At 26.2% G+C, this 23192-nt stretch overlaps 1 long non-coding RNA gene across 1 annotated transcript; it reads right to left on the bottom strand.

Annotated features, from left to right (window-relative positions):
• Nucleotides 1–10976: 10976 nt before the first annotated feature.
• LOC129962060 (uncharacterized) lies at nt 10977–23192 on the bottom strand. The gene is made up of 5 exons (XR_008783875.1): nt 23059–23192; nt 17919–17936; nt 17341–17370; nt 13488–13508; nt 10977–11107 (listed from the first exon to the last, which is right to left on the bottom strand). It is a non-coding gene; the product is annotated as an uncharacterized LOC129962060 (long non-coding RNA).

Raw genomic sequence — 23192 nt, 5'->3', positions numbered from 1 at the left:
TGCCATACATTGGAAGCGTAGAGGAGTTGCCATATTGGCGACTTTAGCTTTAAAATTTGGCGCCAAACTTGGCGGCACCCGTCTCTAGAATTTAACAGTGCGTTTTGCATATAAATGTTATGTTCCAATTTTTTTTCTAATAAGTCTTTATATTTCTTTTGCCTATCAAAAATATATTTTTGGCTGAATGTATGTATCTAATATTTTAATTTTTACTTAACGTGGTAAAAATAAGAGTAACAAAATTTTTTATTGTATAATTTTTACAATAAATTTTTCTATGCATGTCTTCTAATACATAATCGAAACATTTGATGTATTTTATGTCTGATCCTAGGAATTGATTTAATTTTATTTTGATAGAAATAATTTTTCATTTCAGTAAATTTCCTTCCACTTTTAAACTTTAATAATTCGTACCATAATATATTCAATCTGATTTTACATGTATATGTTCTGAATATAGATTTTGAAAAAGGAATATTGAAATTAAACTTTGTATTTCGAAATATATTTTAACTAAATTATTAGAATTTTTTGAAATTCTATAAATGCTTTTAAAAGTTTCACCAGGATCATATAGAGAATCTTGAAATTTGACAGCAGTAAAATTATTATTTTTTATAATAATTTAAATATTTTATATTTTAAATTAATTGAAAAAGGTTATTCAATTGAAATAGAATTATATCAGAATACTGAATGCACTCACAAGGAAGAAGTAAAATATTAAAGAAAAATAATGATTATTAATACATTTTAATTGGAAGAATACTAAAATATCTCAAATTAACTATATAATTTTATACAATTTGAATTTTAAAAAAATCACATTTAACTCTTCAAAATAAACGAAAATTCTAGTTCTTTATTCATTGTTCATTTGCTTTCTTAATAAAAATATTCACCAACTATTAGAGTGAACTCATAATAAAATTAATTTTTTTTTCATTCAAAATAGGTAGTAAACAAATATAAATTCCTCAGGAATAATTTAATAAATTTTCGATTTCTTATGTCGGGTTATACATGGCATATAAAGCAATATTCAATGCACACATATCTTCCAAATAAGAGTTTTAAATTTTAAATATTAACAGTTAAGTCTAATTTTCTATTGCATTCTTTTACTAAATTGTGCAAACCAAATACTGATAGAGACTCTAAAATTTATTGAAGACATGAACTATAGTAATAAAAAGAATTCAAGGTTTCTTTTTAAAAAAACCCATTTTCGAATGTAAATTTTTATGCACATTTTTTGGATTGTATAAAGTGTTCTAACTTTCCTGAATTTTGTTTTCCGATTTTAAGCATTTTATCATCATAAACTTGAAATTATTGTAAAATGAATTAATTTTATAGAAATGAAGCAAAAATATGAATAAAAGTTTATAAAAAAGCAATAAGATTAATGAAAACTTGTCAAACTTACATAGACCAAGATAAAGTTGAGCTATTACTGAAAAACAAAACCACATATATAATATCAGATATATCAAAATAAATTAAAATATACTCAAACTTATTTTTAAAGAATTTCATTTACGTTATTTACAATCGCAGCTGTTTTGATATTTTATTGTTTTATTATCTGAATATATAATAGCTTTTTAATACTAAGTGGCAAAGGTGCAATTGTAGCCAATCTTGAGAATGATTTAACATTTAACGAAAAGTAGAAGTCGCTTCTGACAATATTAATTCCTTTATTAACTTTGACTTTATATATCTTCTCTCAACCACATCACTCAACAATATGCTCAAGCTTATTAAAAAAACATTATTATGAAGCAAATTTATTGGTTTTAAACAGTAATTGATTTTCCTTTGAAAATATTATTAGTTTCTTCAGATATTAAATTTAGATATGCAAATAGAAATTAAGGAATAGTCAGTTTTATTACTCTAAGAAACATTCAACAGATATATCAGAATCTTTTTAGAAAGTGGAAGTAATTGGTTGATACTAAAAAAAATATTTTATTATCCATACTATAATTTAAACTATGAATAATGATAAAAAACCAATTAAGGTAAAGAGCATATAAAAAATTAAGCTTATGAAATACTTCAAAATTACTTTTATTATTCCTGTAAAGTTAAAAAATTGTACTTTTCTTTGCCCAAAATATTGGGAACTATCCATATACAATTAGTGCTACAGACACAAGTAGTAAAGGGAAAAAAGAATAAAATAAATTTTAAAATATTTGTGTAATGTTTTCAATAAACAAGTGTGCGTTAAAATACAAAGATCTGTAACAGGAAATGTTTATCTTAAAATAAATTTGGTCCTCAAATTCTTTAAAATTTCCTGTTACTATGCTTTTTATGTAATTTGCTCTTTTAAAAAAACGCAAAGCAAAATATATCTTACTAATGTTAGGAACAGAGGCATATTCTATAGACGCAATACAAGCAGCAAGAAGAAAGAAATGCTGTTGAGATTTTTCAGATATTAAATTTAAATGTGCAAATGGAAATTAAAGTAAAAATCTGTTTTATTCAACCCTTAACTGAGGAGATGAAATTTTAGGACTTAACTGGGGAGGTGCGGGCTACGAGACCACATTTCATTTACACTCAAATTAAATTTTCTAATGAATGTATTAGTATGAAACACTGCCAATATATTTTGAAGATATTTTTCTTGTAAATATAGATATGTTTTAGAAATTTTCCAAAATATATTTTCATTAATGAAAGTAAATGAGTTGGAACATGCATTTTCTTCTCAAATTACGTGTTTCTGTAAATAATATTCTTGAAAAAGTATATTACTTTTTATTTTTTAAATCATATTTATTTTTACAGTATATGAAGGTATATAGAAGACAATATAATGTAAAATTCAACAATTATATAAAAAATAAAAAATAAAATAACAATGGGTAAAATTGGCCCTTTTTTTATCGGCTTGTGTGACTTTCATAGCATGGTTTTCTAGGGCATTTTAAACATACAGTTTAAGAACTAGTATAAAATTCAACCTATAAATTCTGTATATATATCTCTTGGTATATTAATATGTTTTATAAATTTTTAAATACATTATCACTAGAAAAATTAATTAAGTTTGGACATACATATTAAAATTAGTTAAATGCGAACTTTCATCGAAAAACTATTCTTTATTATTATCCTTATCACTAAAATCACTTTCTGCTTCATTTAAAAGTCTCTGGATCACTGCTTCATAATAGGATCAGTAAATTGTATGATATTTCGCGGCCGAAGTTTTAGCGCCATCTGCTAAGCCTTGTTTATCACTGGGACACTAACAGAGAGGTGCGATCTTAGAGACCGTGCTCGAAGAAATAACTGAATTATTTTAAAAAGCATCTGCTGAAATCGGTTGAGAAAGTGCACTTGTATTGAAGGTCACAAAACAGGAAGCTACAGGGTCAATCTATTCAATTGAGCTAAAAATAGAATACGGGTGACAGAAAATCCGCTAGCGGTCTAACAGACCGCACATCCCCAGTTAAGGGTTTAGTAAAACACTTGCAAGAGAAATATCAGAATCTTTTTTAAATGTGTAAATAGTTGTTTGAAAACAAAATATTTTTTTTCTCCATACTATAGTTTAAATTATAGCAGGAAAAAAGAAAATACGTGATGTGAATTATCAATAAATGTATTAAAGTAATTACTTTTATATATATATCGGTTCATATGGTAAAAATTTGACAAAATAAATTCTCACTAAATAGGTGGAAGTTTATGTTTCAAATATCTCCTTGTTAGCTTAATATATGTATTTTATTGTTCACATCTTTGTATTCATAGAAATGTATAAATACTGTCTATTGAATGAAATTAAAAAAAATTTCCAAAACTACTGGATTTCTCTTTCGGCAATGCATTATCGTTGTTAATTTCTTTTCTAATTTGTATAATTTGTATTCATAATTAAAAGACAGATTATATCTGATTCGCTTACTATCTAATATTAAATTAGCATGCGTACACATCTTTTGGAATCATTATATTGTAACGAAACTTGTTCTAACCCTGCAGGGACTGAATGGTTCAGTGCTAGATTGCTATGAACTAGTGGCGACATTTCACAAATTCATATCCTATTGCAGGCAAATAGCCTAAAAAAAAGTTTTTGTTATTCATTTAATTTTTATTATTTCTCGTTTTTTCTAGGATGTTCTTATAATTTCTGCATCTTTCTAAATATGAGAAATTCGATTCATTTTGTATTGTGGATATAAACCGCCTTAAGGTTAGTTCACGGTTTAACACACGGTTTATGTACGCTAATTTTATGTCCTCGACAGTTTGGTGGAGACGCTGGGTACGTTAACAGAAACGTCGAAGGAGCTACGTTGAAGTCATCAATTGGACGGAGGAGCTCCCGAGTTTGCCTGATCCAATCGGAAGTTCGAAGAAAGTGTCCGATAACAAAGAAACCGAAACAAAACTCTCTACTGGTACCAGATGAGCTCTTACTGCCACAGTACCTTTACTGATGTACCAGCTACCAAGAAATACCTGCATATTCTCAGGAGATGCCGAGGAAGATGCGTGAGTGTGGCTGAAGGAATTTCCAAAAAATCGCTATCTATGACCGTTGGAATGATAAAATTTGCCTTGCTAATGTTATTTTCTATCTGGCCGAAACTCCTCGACAGTGGTTTTGACAACAATGAGGACTCTTTCATTTATTAGACTAGGTTCAAGAATTCCATGATCAACACGTTTTGCAGTACATATGAAATACGGCGCCAAGCTGAGAGACTTTTCAATACTCGTTTTCAATAAATTGCAGAGACATCGACATCCAATAAGTACTCTCAATATGCCGTAAAGTAAATCCAGGTATGACGGAAGACGAACAAGTGGCCGACTAAACAGTATTCTTCGACACAACACCGCTTCTCGACGTTCAGTTCCAATGAGAACGATACCAAAACGTGATGAAATGAACAGTCCCGTTCCAGTGAATAAAATGGACCTGTGGAGAACTGACAACAATGTACCCGTCTGCTAACATTGAGGACGACCAGGAAACGTTTTGAGGTGCTGCGAGGAACAAGAGACACATATTTGCTGACGCAGGAACCATAAGCATATTCAACCCTCGACCAGATACAGATTCGGAATTTCTACAAAGCTTTGATGATAGTTCACTCAGCCAACTTCCTCCAGTTTCAGAAGCAATTTGTCTTACTCTTGACGCTCAATCTACCGACGACAATCCCAATTAGGAACGTCGATTCAATAAGGAAAACTAATTCCAGCAACCTATGCAGGAGGTAAGGCCGCAATTCAAGAAACTCCTCCGACGTACATAACGAATAATACTCCCACATGAAACAGAAAATCATCGTGACAATATGTACAACAGCTAAATATTAGGAATAATGAAGCAAGACAATTGGCAAAACTGCACATCCTGTACGCCCAAGCAGTTGATAAACGAAAGTATGATGAGAAAGACGGACAAGTCCGCTACAGCATTGGCTACTTAGTTTGGGTCTTTACAACAGTCCGAAAAGTGGTATTTCCGAAAAGCTTCTTAGAAATTATTTCGGTCCTTACAGAATAATTTCACGACTCCGATGTAATATATGAGATACAAAGTATGGAAATGAAAAGCCAGCTACGAAGTCAGAGAGAATATGCGCATAAAGAACCAATCTAAATTACTGAGAGGAGCTGATTTTTCCTAAGGAGTGAAAAATGTACTTGTTCGAACTTGGCGTGGACTTAATGACGAATGGTAGAACGCTGTGAACTGAAAGCGCAATTTGTAAGTTTGTATCTCATAGCAAACAAGATACTTTAAATTTGTTTTGATATTGATTGACTTTCTTTCTTTCTCGTTTGTTCTAGAATGTTCTTATAATTTCTGTATTTTTCTAAATCTGAAAGATTCGAGTCATTTAGTCTTGTGGCTGAAAACAGATGTATGGTTTAGTTTCCTTAAATAAAGTCTAGAGATTAGCGTTTGTTATCAAGTTAACACATGGGTTATCTACGCAACAATATTTTAATTATTGGAGGAAATTTTACGAGTATGTATATTTTTGATACTTGCTACTGTAAAAATTTTGTTCATTCTCATAATTCATCCAAAGAATATATATATATCTATATATGTAATTACTATAAAATTTGAACATGAATAACTGCCAACTATTTATTTTCTTTTCAATCTAATTGAAAAGCTAATCAAGTAATATATATATATATATATATATATATATATATATATATATATATATATATATATATATATATATATATATATATATATATATATACACACATATATATATATATATATATATATATATATATATATATATATATATATATATATATATATATACATATATATATATATATATATATATATATATATATATATATATATTGTTAGCTTTTTTATTAGAATGAAAAGGAAATGAATAGATGATAGATATTCATCTTTAAATCTTTAAATTTCAAAGTAATTTTTTTTTTATTCTGATACATTACTGCTTCTTAAAAGAAGAATTCTGTGGCATAATTTTTTATCACTATTGTATCCATTTCTACCTATCGTCATAGCATAAAATTCAAACAATGAAAGAATCATCTGAATAATTAAGATATTTTTTAATATCTTCTTGTTAGTAAAGTGTAAATATTATTACAAGATAGATTGAGTTAAAATAAATTATAAATGCTTTATTTATTTTAAAATTGTTATTCAGAAAATCCTGACTGATGGCAAAAATATTTGATGGAAATTTAGTCTGAATTTATTTACAAACTATTACATATATTGTTTTGCTTTAATGCTTTTTTTATTCAAATATATTCCAATTGAGATAAAATATCAAGTATGCAAAAGAAGATGTGCAAATGCAAACAAGAAGTTACTTCAATTTGCGATAAGGTTTGGAAATAAATGCGATTTATAAAGAGAAAAGTAGGCTTTGGAAGGATTACAAAATTTCGATTATGAGAAATTGAAGAAGCCATGGACTATATTTATAATCACAGGAACGGTTTCTGAATTTTGGATAAATGCAACAATGGGGTTCTTTTGAAAAAAAAGTCAAATAATAATATAAAAAAGGTTTAATTGACAGCCATTTCGATTTCACTTTTATTCTGATTTACATTATAAAAAAGGAAATTGCTAATTATACTGAAAAGGCTAAATCCAAAATAATAATAAGCAAATTTCTTTGTTACATTATGAACATCGAAATAAAAGCGCAAGATTATTACTTTAATTCAATTTTTACTGTCTGTGCTGCTTTCACAGAAATTATTTTTTATCAGAAATAATACATTTTCTTGTAAAAATGCAATGAGGACGATTTCGTCCAATATCGTTGTAAGTGATATTTGCAATAAATAATGTGAATACCGTATTACGGCCTTAATGAAAATGGTTCCAATAACCATTTCGAGGTTTGGATTTCAGCTATTAAAAAATTCCCTCTTCCGGATTAATCAAAATCTGTTGACGGAAAAAGTCGAAGACAACTAGTATTACCACTTGACTTTATATATATACTTTTTACTTACATGCCACTTACTTAATTGTTCCCTTATGTATAATATATAATGTAATGCATATGTACAATATATGTATAATATCGTGTATAATGTAATATTCTTCATGTTTCCCCAGTATTTGTGGGTTAGTGCTGGTTTCAATTACCTAACCTACAAATTTGCCTGCCTAATTTAAAATATGCTAGAGCTAAGAAAACAAGGTTTAAGTTAAAGAAAATTTAATTACAACATATTTACAAGACTTTGTGCAATTGCAAGGTTAGTGAAACTCACTTAAAGATTAAGTCAGAATCGTTTCGGTCGCGACAGTGTTTTTTTTTTCTTGCTTCGCTGGTTTAAAAATAGACTGAAGGAGTCGTTGATTTGCATACTTGCCGAGATCAAAAATAACCACAAAGCGGCACTGTCAATTTGATTTGAACCTCGTGGCAAATGTCAGTTTTTAGTTGCACTTTGTAGTACCGCTACATATATGGTTCTTTATGACTTCTTTAGTACTTACGTAGACGTAGAAAAGAAGTATGTTTATTGGAATGAAATAATTATAAACAAATTAATTTATGTTTTCAATTGTATGTAATATTTCGCACTTTATTTAAAATAAATTTCTAATATTGCAAAATATAAAGATAAAATGAAGTATTATAGGTGAATAAAAAATAACAACATCTAATTAAAATCTGAGAGATACACATGCTATCATAATTTTTTAAAAATGGAAAATATAAGTATTTAAATGGAATATGGATATCCTAAAAAAGTTATGAATTGATTTTATTCAATATTCGCAAAAACTCTTGTAGATCAATTCATATAGTTAATAAGAAATTTCGAAGTTTTCATCTTTTCTGATCTTTAACCATGAATTTTTAAATCTGAAAATTTAATCAAAATAAATGATTTAATTGTTATAATCTTAAAAATTATGTTGTTTATTTTCTTACTTACAATTACCATTTTACATTTTTATTTTTCAAAATTTCTTGTTGTAAAAAAAAAAAAAGAACATTTATATCAAGAAATTTCAAGAATGTTTCTTACCCAATTTAATAATGGCGACGATCACGAGCAAAGCGAATATTGCTTTCATCGTAAAGCTGCGAATTATTGAAATCAAAAATGATGACAAAAATTTGCGTTTACATAGTGGTTACAAGGAAAGTAGTCTGGAATTACAAGTGCCGTCGTAAGCAATGCATTTTTAAGATATGCACTTTACTTATTTAGACAGCTTAACACATTTTAAATTGACACCTTAACTGTGACAATACATCTTTCAACTATTATTTTCACCTGCTAGTTTTAATATTTTCTTCTTACTAAGCATGGTTGGCGCAGTTAGCATCGTTTAATTTGTTAATATCGAAATGAAATTTAATTTTATTGATTTATGATGAACAATTTATTCACTTATATAAATTTGTCATTTATTTTTCACTCATTTAAATATTTATAAATCTCTAAAAATATTTTATTAATAATATTTTAAAATTTATCATGAAAACATATTATTTTATGCCATAATGTAGTGTTTTTGTTTTTCTTTCAATAACGTAAATCGGAAATCTATGTTTAAATAACATTTATAAAATGTTTTTGGGAAATTATGTACATTTTTATTTGATAAGATATTCTTAGATAATATAATATAATTCTTAGAATTATATAATCTTTCAATGCTTTTCCTTTTGGAAAAACTATTTATTAATTTTTAATGTTATTATTATTCAACCGGTAAAAATACGAAATGTTCATAGCATATTTAATATCATAATATCATAACAAAATAAAAATAAGGTAAATAACAATCTTCTCTGGGATCTTTAAAATAAACATTATTATATGGACTTTTATCATTCTTATTCTATAAAGGAAGTGGGAATCAAATATGTCTTCAAAAGTGTGGTTAAAATTGTATAGATATTGTTCTTATTTGTATTGATTTTTATTGCTAATTTTTATTTAGAAATATATATAATTCTTCGTCCTTAATATTAAAATATATTAACATTTAAGACTCGTCACCAGTAGTGACTAGTTGATTCGCGCGGCATCAAAACATGCTAAAATTTAAATTAAATAATTTATGTAACTTTCTTTCCGTAGTAATCTCAATAAATTCAATAAAATTTTCAAGACAATATTTTTTAACTTGAAATGTTAATATATGTATATCATACTGATATTTCACCATACTATTTTAAATCCTTAATCTTTTGGTTCAATGTTTTATGCATTTAATTTTTCTAATTTCTTGTATGTTTGTTAGTAAAAACAATTATGTCACATGAAAGAGCAACAGAGTTTAAAAAGGAAACACTCTAAAGATTTTTCGCCATTACATGATTCTGAAATTTTAGCTTCAGTGTAAGTACAAAACATTTTTAAACGAAATATTAAAAGCATGTCTTCTTTATGAAAACGGCTGGCATATTTGATGTTAAGAATATTAATTTAAAATGGCTAATTTTGTGTTTTGTAGTATAATGAAAAAATCCTTAAAAATGCTCCGACCTCTTTTATGAGTTCAAAATTAAAAACAAATCTAAAATTATTTTGCGGATAATATGCGTCAGATTTCTAATAGTACATTCATTAAAACGAAGTAAAATGCCCGCATCTAAGTATATTGACTAGCAATACTACTTTACATAATTTTCGTTGGTTTTTAATTTTACTAGTATATAAACTAGCAATCAGAAATTTTTCTCAGTCTGTGTGTGTGGAAGAAATCAGAAAATTTTAATGTGAAGACTACAAACCAAATTTCATCAGTTCAGCTTATTTGGTTTTAGTTATCAATGTGGCCCTCTCTTTATATCCTGCAACCTAGTTTTATTAAGATGAACGGATTAATAGTCAAATGGTTAAAGGATTGTTTGAGTATAGTGGAAATGCAACTAAAAGTATTTAGACAGTATTTGTCAATTGAATAATGCTTTTTTTTATTTCTGATTTTTGTTTAATAAGTTCAATACTATCCTAGGATGTGGCTAAATTTTCCAAACTTATTGACACAATAATCCAAAGGTCAGTGAATTTCAAGCACCTGTACCCCATAATACGTTTTACATTCCGTATTCATGGATTCCGATGGAACATTACATTAAGTATAAATATGTTTTTGATATATTCAGAGGTAAAAAGCATCCTACTGTCTTAAAAGTGAGTTGCTACATGTGTTGATTCCATTGTAAGTATTTTTTCATTTAATATTGATGTTTTAAACAAACGTAAATTGCTCATCTATTTCCGCTTAAGTACAATACATTTAAAACTATCCAATTAGGAAATTTTTGTAACAAGATAAGTGGGCGATCATTAAGATTTTTACGCAAAAATTCATTTAAGTAATGCATTTTTTATAAACGTTATTGGAAATAATAATTCTTTTTTTCCAAACATTTAAAATTTTCTACAACCATTTAAAAAAAAATCAAAAATTGTAAAATGCAGCTATAATTTTTATTTCAAATTAGGATAACATTCGTACATTTTTCAGTAGTCCTTTTACATAATTCATTCGTTTAGCCGAATAATCCATTAATGCCACTTGCAACAGCATCAAATATACCTAGAAGAGAGGAAGAAAAATTCTTTAAAATATGAAGAAACAATATTCCTTTTTGAGGTCTGAAAATCTGGGTATAAATAAAATATTCCATCTAAAGGAATACGAATGTAAAACAAAGTACCGTTTTTAATAAATAAATCAATAAATGCGGTAGTTTCTTCCTTTCAAAATTTTAAGGTTTGAGTTCCGTTAAGCCCTATGTATTCTTGCATTTTTTTCTATGTTTGGTAAAATATTTGTTTAAAGTTATTAAATTATTACTTTTTCCATTTTCTTTTTATGTTTTTTTTAAATTTTTCTTTAAAATATTTCATTATCTTTAACTGATAAGCATCTGCCGGAAATAGTTTTTTTTTTTTTGGAAAATCATCTATTACTTGTAAAATTATGTTTCATTTTTTTAATATTTATTGTATTATATTTTTATAATTATTTTTTATTTCAAGATATTTAAATTTCAGACCTCTCATCAAAATTTATTTCCTTTTTAGCCAAAGAAAATTTTAATAGTGCTTGAAGCGATATCAAATATACTTAAAAATAAAATAATTAAAATTCTTTTAAAATTCAAATAAAGTAAACTCTTTTTTTTATTGTACTCTTGATAAATAAATTAAAAGTTTCATAAATATAATGATTTAAAAAGGAAATATATAATTTTTAATGAATATTAGACGCAAAATATAACAATATTTTCGTCTTCATGGTAAAGTTTTTGAAATTCTGTTTTTAAAAATTAAAAGGACTTGCATATCTCTTTCTAATTCTGCTTAACATTAATTCACTGGAAATTGCGTATAATTAAATAACTCCATGCATTTTATACCGCAAATACCTTTAGTCAGAACGATTAATTTTTTTCAATCCACAAATTATAAAAAAAAAAAAAAAAAAAAAAATGTGATTCTTTTCTTTAAAATTTGTTTTTTTCTTAATTACAGAATTTAATGGAACAAAATTAAGCAATTTATCTTTTTCCTAATTCGTATTTTTCCCATGCCTATTTAGAACTTTCACGCTTAGTTGTTAAATTTTAAATTATTAATTTTAACCTATTAATAAAAAAAGCAATTTATAGTCTAAAGAAACGCAAAAGAATAGATTTGTAAATTACGAAAGATGTATTTAATATATTAAAGCATGACTGAATTTTTTTGTTAAAGCGTAATTTTCATAATTGTATCTAATTTAATCATTTAGAAAAGGAACAACATTTAGAGGAAAGAAAGAAAGAGTAAATCTGTTTTCAGTAGATATTATTTTAAAATTATTTTAGGAAAACACAGCTTTCAATTGTGGAATCAGAATTTTTATCATAATATAGTAAAAATATATTCTACTTATATTTATCTTCTTTGAAAAATCACCTTTCATTATCTCTCATTTCTGATTGAAATTTTTATTTTATATTCTTTTTAAAAATAAAACTGAATGACTTTTAAAACTGTTTCTTATTTTTAGCATTCAACATGTTGCTCGAATTTCAAAATTTTCCTTCTTTGCAGAGCAAGGATAAAGAGATTAAATGAAAGAAATCATTTTAAAGACAAAACTAGCAAACCTCTCTGTCAAAATTCATTCTTGAATATATTTGTTTGAAAAAAATTGCAAATTCATCCTTTTGAAATTATTGACTAAGTTTTAATTTTAAAAATAAATTGTAGTTTTCACTGGATAAAAATATTATGCTGCATTTCAATACAGTTGTATCTTTCTTAACACTACATATTATTATACTCAACATTCATAAAACTCATCCGTCAATAAAATTTATATATTTCCAAAATTTACAGTAAATAATTGTAATAGAATGAGTAAAATTAAATATCTGTACCAAGTTTATGTGCTCTCAAAATAACGAAACTTTTTTTAATCTATTTTATCTTTTATTTTCATATTCTGATAATACTTTATGTAGTAAAAAGTTATTTCTTCTATGCTTTATGGAAAAACATATTTGTTTATTAACAATAAATATCTTATTAAAAATCGTAAATTACATTTCCAATAAAAAATAAATGGCAATTCAGCATTGGGTTTCAAAATATTAATAAATCTTGTTTATTATTTTGAGAATTTGTTTTTCTGCTGTATGAATATTTTTTTATAAAATGAATATCTAAATTCATCACTTTATTTATACTTCAATTTTTTCTTAAATTTCAATAATTTTTTCGAAAATATTTAAAATTAATTTTCGGAGAAATTAATAGTATTTCTATTAAAGTATTGTTCACTCGCATATAAATGAGAGTTAAAAGCCAGAAATATAAATAAAAAATTATTACTAATTATTATGATTTTTCTAAGCATATTTTTTATTCGAGAAAAGGAAATTAATATTTTCTTTAATTTAAAAGATAATATAATTAGTTCTTACTTCCTCCATGATGGGCAGAGTCTAAAATATTAAAAAAAAGGAATGATGAGAGATTAATTATTAATGATAACTTTAAAACTCACATGAATAACATTTATATAAGCAAAAACATTATTATTTAATGTTAACTTAAAGATTACAATAAAATATAATTTTAAAATTTAAATATTAGCAAAAAGAATTAGTTCATTACTAAATAATTTATACAATTGGATATAGAATATATTCAAATCAAAGATATATAGGGTGTTCATTAATTATTGTCGGGGTTTCCGTACCTCATAACTTTCAAATAAAAAATATTACACAAAAACCGATTACGTATTCGTAAATTACAACTCAAAGAATTTTACGTGGCAACAATGCGATCTTAGCGCATTTTCAGTCTGGGTAATTATGACGTCATAAATAAAAATGGCAACCGTGCAAGAAAAAGCAATGTGTGTATTGTGGTTTTTCGAAACTAAATCAGTCATAACTACTCAACGTCGCTTCAGAACCACGTACAAGAAAGATCCTCATTCGGATAATTCTATCAGACGCTGGTTAACACAGCGTTCTACACCGAAAGTGAGCGGGAAGACCGAGCACATACGACGATACGGAACGTTCTCCATAACCGCCTTGAACTGAATGCCTACAAAGTGCAAATTGTGCAAGCTTTACATTTTAATATCATTAATAAAATTCTTTGAATTGTAATTTACGAATATGTAATCGGTTTTTGCCTAATATTTTTTATTCGAAAGTTATGAGGTACGGAAACTCCGACAATAATTAATGAACACCCTATATTATTTTATTTATCATAGATTTGTTCCATTAGATTTTGAGTCTTCATTGTTACAAAATTCGTTTTGTAATATTTGTATTGTTCTAGAATAACGAAATTGAAAATAATTATACATTTTCTGTATTGAAGATATTACATTTCCCTTTTAATTCTCTCTGAAATTCTCAATACAATGGATAAAAATATGATAAAGTTATAACTATGATAAGTTGAGAAAATATTTAAAATTGTTGCCACAGAAATTATTATAAAATATATAAAGTCGAAATTATTATAAAGTATTAATCATAATTCTATTTCATAATAAACTAATTTCTCTTATCAATTCATAAATGAATGAATTTCTAATTTTTGATGTTCATATTATTTTAAATTTAAATATTAATATTTAAATTATTTCAAATACGATTATTCATTTGAAATAAGGATAATTATATAGAATAATGGGTGCACTCACCAGGAGCAGCTAAATAATTAAAGAAATATCAATTGTTATTTATGAATTTTAATTGGAAGAATTTTAAAATATCTGAGATGTAAACTGTATCATTTTATATGATTTTAATTAAAAAATGTTCTTATTTAAAACTTTAAAATACATGAAAACAATAGTTCTTTATTCATTGATTCGTTCCCTTCCTCCATAAGAATATTCAACAATCATTATTAGAGTAATGCTGATAATAAATTAATATTTTTTTTGAAAAATTAGAAATCATTTGTTCTATAGTTTTATTCTATCGTATTATTGGCTTTTATTCCTATCTCGCGACGCAGTATTTATTGTAAAATAGATAATATTAAAGTAATCATATAAAAATCTCGGCTCACTACAAGGTTTATAATGTTGAAAAGATTTGAAAGAAGTAAACCAAAGTTTTCTTCTTTCACTTGTGTAAAGACGTGGCAAAAGCTTCTCTACAAGGTCAAAAGGTTTATCTCTGCATTTTAAGTATGTTTGAAGATAAAGAATATGACTTGTAATTCTTCTTTTTTTTAATAAAATGCAATCAATAACGTTTTACGATAGGAACTATGAATCAATCACTTGTTTATTGGTGATTGGTCTGATTATTTTATAATAGGTTGGAAATATCGTCTGCTTTTTTTAATTAATATTGAAATTAAGATTTTATTTTTTATCGTTTGAATATTTTAATTATAACAATTTAATGAAGTAAAAGTAAATTTATTGTCAGTTTTTTCAAAAATATTCTTTGGCACTTGTGTATCAATTGCATGCTATTAAAGAACTTTAAGATTAACCGCATGTCATTTGCAAGCATAGTCAATAGGCTAACATGATATCTCTGGTGATCTTGTTTGTCAATTAATCACTATTATGTGGTTAAAACATGTATCCATATTTGGAATTAAATTATCTCTTGGTCTGGAATAAAGAAATTGAAAATAATTATACACTTTCGTATTGAAGAGATTACATTTCCATTTAAATTCGTTCTGAAATTCTAAATACAATGGATACAATTTTGATAAAAATATAATTAAGATAAGTTGATTAGATATAAAAAATTGTTGATGTAGTATTTATTATAAAATATATAAAGTCGAAATTATTATAAAGTATTAATCATAATTCTATTTCATAATGAACTAATTTCTCTTATTAATTCATGAATGAATGAATTTCTAATTGTTGATGTTCATATTATTTTAAATTTAAATATTCAATATTTAAAATTATTTCAAATTTAAATATTCTTTTATATTATTTACTGTATGTTTCTGTTACTATGTGAGCAATTTTGTTTCATTTTGCTTTTGTTTTAGTATCTACTTGTTTTCCCCTATTTTTCTTTCTTCTATTTTTGTATTTGTACCTACGACCTTATATTTGAAATTTACTTTACTGTCGATTGCGTACTGACTTACATCTGTAAGCCTTGTGGTATACTTGTTGGCACACAAGGAGTTTAAACGTAGAGAACAAAAAAAAAATTTAAATATTCAATATTTAAAATTATTTCAAATACGATTATTCATTTGAAATAAGGAGAATTATATAGAATAATGAATGCACTCACCATGAGCTGTTAAATAATTAAAGAAATATTAATTGTTATTTATGAATTTTAATTGGAATAATTTTAAAATATCAGCTGTAAACTGTATTATTTTATATGATTTAAATTTAAAAAATGTTCTTATTAAAAACTTTAAAACACATGAAAACAAAAGTTCTTTTTTCATTCATTCGGTCACTTCCTCAATAAGGATATTCAGCAATGATTATTAGAGTAAAGATGATAATAAACTAATATTTTTTGTTGAAAAATTAGAAATCATTTGTTCCATAGTTTTCGGTGTAAAAATCTAAATAAATATTTCGCCTAAACATTGAATTTGCTCTATTTCATATCAACAAGAAATCATTCAAATAATTTACATACTAAACAGAAAAAGAAAAGAATGCGAATTTCATAATATTACTTCATTCATGTTTCGGCATATAATTTGAAATATTTTATTAAATTTCAAAGACTGACTACTTATCTTTTGCGATAACATAAATTGCATTGCAATAGTTCTCGGATTTTCATATTTATGATTTCGTATTACATGCTTTGGTATTGTGTCACTTTAAATGTTGAAAATTGCTAAAAGACGTCTGATTATAGTTTGTATGAGAGCTATTTAAAACAGAGAGGCTTTTATATGCTTAAAGGCTCCGTTTAATTTGTGTAGTGGATGTCTGTGATTAGCTGGATATCTGTGATAAGCATTCACAATTGTTACTTAAGGGACTAAGATCAAATTTCAAAAATACATTTTTAATGGGATGAATTTAATAGTAAAATTTTCTACGTAAATCCTTTCATTAATACGTTAATCCTTAAGCCTTTAATTTTCTGATTTTTAACCTTTTAAAGAAAAATAAAATCAGAAAATATGCATGCAAATTGATTTTCATACAGAAATTGAATATATTTATTCTGAGATATTTACATAAGAATTATACTTTGTTTTCAGAGACTTAGTATAATAACTAACAATTTAGATTTAAAAAAAATATATCAAAAAAATATTTAAAAGCCTTACCATGACCTCCACCGCCTTTAACTTTGTAATCTGCAAAATAAATAGTAAAGAAATGTAGCTTTCTAAATAAAAGTTCTAATAAACACGTTGTTATGTTTGTTATATAAATGAATAATACTCAATTGATCAGCTGATGCAATTATAATATTATCAAAAATAAAGCTTCATGATTTAAATCTAATTTCCTACAATGCCTTTTATGTGATTGCTTTAAAAAATGAAACTATATTTTAAAGAATGTCTTGATAAGATTTTTAAAACGCAATTTTAAAAATAAAAATTGCCTTAAGATGTAGTATTTTAAAATTTATTAAAGATAGAATAGTTTACTTTTTCTTGCATTTCCATAAAGGAAAACAAGGTTTCTGTTGACAAAATGTTTCAAACTGAAAATATTTAGTAAAAACCATTATTGATATTATAAATTATCTTAAAGTTCTCAATTTTAGCTTTCTAAACTTTATAACAACCTAAGGGCAAAATTGTAATGATATGTGCAATTTGTGTTTAAATGAAATGAAAATATGAGAAACTTTCATTTACAAATCAGTAAAAGTTAGAAATAGTATCAAACTTACGGTGAACTCCAGCCATAGCTGCAAAAGAAAGAGATACTTATGAGAACAGTTGATCTTAAAAACAACAACATATAAACATATTTTTAAAAAAATTCTTTAATTTTATAAAACCCATGAAAATTTTTGCTCTTTTTAATAATTTAGTTGCACCTTTATCATTTAGTTTCAAGAAAGGTGAAGATACAACCGTAACGAATCCGCCAAAGTATTAAAAAAGTTTCATCAACAGTAAAGTTATTATCAATAAAATAATGCTGAGACCTCCAAAAACGTATGTCATACCTATCTTACGTGAAATAACATTCAAATGTGGTTCAAATTTGAAAAGAACGCATAGTTTAAACTCCGTTATGTCCACTGGTACCTGAGAAGTACTGATATTAAATTAGAATGGTGTTAATACAATTTTAAATTTTACAAACAGAAAATTTAGCTACTTTTTCTATCAATTAGTCAATCCTACGATTTATTTAATTTTGTCTGATATTTTACATTTAATTTGAGGAATTAACTGTTTATTTTCTTTTTCTATAACAAAATAGTTGACATTGTTTATCTTGAGAATGAGATATTTTACTAACTCAATAAAATTCCATTGAATATTTAAGGACTTTAGAAATTGTCTCTAAATTTTGTATCGGATTATAACACCTTTAAAATATTAGACTTAAGTTTATAATTTTGAGCAGCAAAAATTTTGCAAAAATGAAGCATGGACACAATGAATAAGAGGTAAAGATTTTCTAATAAGGTTCTCTATTATTTTCTAGTTATTAAAGGATTTAGGTACGCATATAACAATCTGTTTCATTAAATGGTGCATGTAATTCAAACTATTTAAATTTGTTTTGATTCCGTATTGTTCATTTTTTTTCTTGGAGCAGGGCTATAATGGATTGTCTGTCTAAGCATTACATATTTCTTCCGTTTACCATAATTTTTTATGAACCTCATTGGGAATATAATATAACGTGTATATAGATGAGAAGGCAGCGGATTATTGGCATGGGCTTCATATTAATGATGAATTTCGTAATGTGTATGGTTCAGTTATATCCATTCCATGGATGTAATCTCCAAAATAAGAGTTGGAATAATCCCTTGAGAAGAGGGCCAGGAGAAGAGTATTATGGTGATGATTCTTAGGATACAAATTTAATTTGTAACCTTCCTATTTTGTTAAAACAATAATTCATGTAGTGTGGATGTTTCGGCAGAACAACATTAATTTTGATATAATAAATTTATTTAATGCTTTCATAATAAGTCACAATTCATTATAAGTTAAAGTGATATAAAGATATAAAAAAATAATCCTTAAAAAATAAATAAGAGTAAACGTATCAATAGTTAAGTAGAAAATAATTATATTATGTATAATTTAAAATATAATATGAAAAATTATTGCATCCACATCCAGAAAATAATCATTGTTTGTATTCATTTCGATGGATTAAAATCTTTTTTTCAAAATGTATTAAAAACGGCTGCTTGAGATTTGTTTTCATTATTAGACAAAAATTGCTGAGAATTTCGTTATCATTTACAAAATTATCTATTTAGATTTTGAAATTACAGAATTTCTGTTCATCATTGAATGTTAAATAAATATTATATAACCAAGAATAAAATACAACTTTTGATTAAAAATATTAGATACAAAAATAAAAATAAAAACTCTACCATGTTCATCTATTTATCCAAGACTCAATAAAAAAAAAAAAAAAATCCAGATATAATACAAGCAACTTTATAAAATTTTGGGAGAAATCTAAAGCTTCTTTTGATAATTTGTTGGATACAATATTAAATCTTGGAAACAATAGAGCTTTAGAATATCTACAAATATTTGCAAATTAAACAAAATTATATATATAAATCTGCCAACGAAAATCTCCGTTCTTAAATTCAATGATGCTGCATTTGCAATGCTTCTAGGGTCTCAAAAATCACTTTGTTAATTACAGAAAGTGCAAATGGAATAAAAATCACCCCTCATGGATATGATGCTAATGAAAGGGAAGATGACAGGAAAAATTTTGGCATCAGCTTTTATTTTACAAATGTTGATTCTTTGAAATGTTATTGCAATACTTGCAAGGGAAGGTAATAGGTTTGAAATATTTAGAGCATAATTATCGCTTTAGTTATAAAAAAAGATATTTTTTTGTTTTCTTGGCAACAATGTAAAAAGCTTAATTTCTGATTTATTTTATTTTTTTTATTTCCGTGCTCAGTAGATATTTGCATACACTATTTCAAGTCAATATTTGACATCATCTACATTTTCATTATGTGTTTGTTCATGGCATTTGAAATTTTTTTCTGGTTTCAAAATATTTCAAGTTATCTGGATTCTACTGACAACTTCTGCTGTGTTTAAAATGATGTCAATTCTTTTCATCAGAAGTAGCGAATCATATTCTTTTTGAAACTGTATGCTACCATTCGTCCAATCGGGTATAAATCATGGACAATAGACGTTGTTTACAAAATCTGCATTTGTAATTTGTGAAACTAGAGCAAAGATGAAAAAAAAAATCGTTTTTGAAATGTCCATGATTTTCAGAGGATTCTTAAATCATTGAATATATTGTTGTTTCTGAATTCTATCGGTCATTCTCCAATGTATATCTAAAAAAGAGAAATCTATGACCCATCTGAATATTCCTTCAGCTATGTGATAAATTTAAATAAAGAATTTATATATATAGTGATTGTATTTTCAGATATAAGGGACCAAAGAGATTTTGGATTAAGAAAATTCCAGCCTAACAGGAACGTTCCACATTCGAAACCGATTCCATTAAAGATCATTCCTATATCAGAGTCAGGTTCATATTAAATTGGAATACATGTATAAAACTTCCTCACCTGTGCAGTAAGGAAATTTTGAGAGGAATCTGTTGAAGTGACGTTGTCGTCTTTTTATGACTATTCAAAACTAAGAAATCCTCCCCTAAATAATCCTCGACATATTTTGTTTGATTACAGCATTCAGAAATAGTCCTTGCATTACATTTATCGATTACAAATATTTTTCTGGTTTCGAAATATAACGAATCATCTGAATTCCCAGACAACTTCTGACACCTTTAAGTGGAAGTTACATTTTTCTGTTTAGAAAAAAAAACTCACGCTATTTCCATATCGAACTCTTAGTTATTTCGATTTAATATAAAATATGAATGTGATCTGTTGGTGGTAAGATTAAGATTATAATTTTTGGACAAGAAAAAATCAAGATTAAAAGAAATTTTGTCGTATATACAGCGCTGGTTGTAAACTAAATTTGGAATGGTGAAATTTACTTAACCAATTCAAACTTAGTGTTCTTCCTTAGTATGAATATCTTTTTAGGGGCAATTACAGGATAAGGTGCTGTTCTCGTCTTCTGACGGCAGTTAATATTTACGAAGTCCTCTCCAAAATATTCCTTGCTATGCTTCCAAAGGAAAATGTTAATATAATAAGAGAGTTTAGAGCATTACAATTTAGACTGCGATTAAAGATTTGATAATGGTGGATAATGTCCTTTAAATTGTTACCATTTGTTTCCTGCAAAATTAAACCCTTACAAAATTATCAGTATGAAATGGATTACGTAATGAGATAATTTTAAAAGAAAGTTGCACTGTTACTTTTGAGATTGCTTAAAAGGCAATTTTAATTATATACAATCTATATTTTAGTCCATATAATTAAACTGAAAAGTTTTACACATAGTTATTTTTATTCCTCGTATAAATTAGCTGATAGAGGCTTTCGCCTTCAATTCCAATCATGAAAAGAAAAGACATTTTATAAAATCTTTGAAACTTAATTTTATAGTTGTTCCTTTGTACAAGGTTAATAAATTTCCTTCCATTACCACTGGACATCTTGATGGCGCATCAAACATTCATATGGAAACAAAAGGCTTTACATAATTCTTTAAATTAAAGAAACTCCATAAGAAATTTTTGTGGTAATACCATAGCTCTTGCTCATTTGTTGAGAAAATAGTTGTGATATTTCAATTTTTAAATGTGCGAATGGAGGAATAAGTGTATTCATCATCATGATTTTAAATAAGACTGATTTAAAACAGAAAAACTTAAAGTTTTCTAGAATATAAAAATAGAATCATTGATTGATTCTAAAAAGGATATTATTCCTAATATGACGTTTTTAACTGTGGCTTAAGATAAATAGTTAAAGAGCAAGCAACAAGACACTTTTAACTTTTTAAGCGCCTAGATTCGAAACTGCCACGAATAAGTCATATGATGTTACGAAAAGTATCTTATTTTGCATATATCCTGGGGAGCCTTTCAAATGCAGTTAACTTCTCTTATCTCAAGTTGATAAGAAACTTAGTAAATAACACTTTAAGCGTATTTGTTCAGGTTCTGTTAACAAACAAGCGTACGTTCAAATACAAATGCAGGGCAATAAGATATTAATATGTTAAAATGAAGGCTCAAATTCTTTGAAGTTTCCTGTGACCTGAGGCATAACGCAGAATGAATAGTGGGGACGGCCTGCTCCGATCGGAGGGGTTCTTTGGTGGTGGAATTTAAATATAATACAATTTCATAATATACAATGATAATGTTATGTAATTGTCAAATTCTTATTAGAATCTTTGATGTAATAATATTACTTGCGAATCAAACTTTCTTTGTCCCTTTCTTGGCCACATAAAAAATACAGGCGTTGATAGAGGTAACAATTTTTAATTGATGTTTTTAATCCCGAGGAAAGATCCTGTACTTCATGAGTATTTAAAATTATTGAATTTTAAAAGGTGTAAAATAGATAGCAAAACTTCGATCACTTCTCTGTGATCCGAAATAAATATAAATATCTGATAAAAATAAATTTTCGTGGAGGTCATGAAAAAGTTGTGAAAGAATAAATTTCTAGAAATCATAAAAATACATGAATACAATATGGGTTGATTTTATCCATCACTCGCAACTTATTGTAATAAACATTTTAGAAAATACAAATATTTAAGAAGAAATTATTGGATTTCACTCCTGAATTTCTAGTATATATTTAAAATCTTAAAACGTAAGCATAAAGAATGAGAAAATTCTTGCATTTAATCAAACAATTTAAACACTTTTATATCATTTAAAAGAATAAATCTTACCCATTCCTATGATGGCGACTATCAAAAAGAGTGCGAATATTGCTTTCATTGTAGAGCTACAACTTGGTCAGATCAAGTGTGCTTCTGAAGGATTGTATTCAACTTATATAGTCTGCAAAGCAGAATTTTTTTGT

The sequence above is a fragment of the Argiope bruennichi genome, chromosome 2 (assembly GCF_947563725.1).
Source record: "Argiope bruennichi chromosome 2, qqArgBrue1.1, whole genome shotgun sequence".
NCBI classification, from domain to species: Eukaryota; Metazoa; Arthropoda; class Arachnida; order Araneae; family Araneidae; genus Argiope; species Argiope bruennichi.
This window is presented reverse-complemented; position numbering and strand designations above follow the sequence as displayed.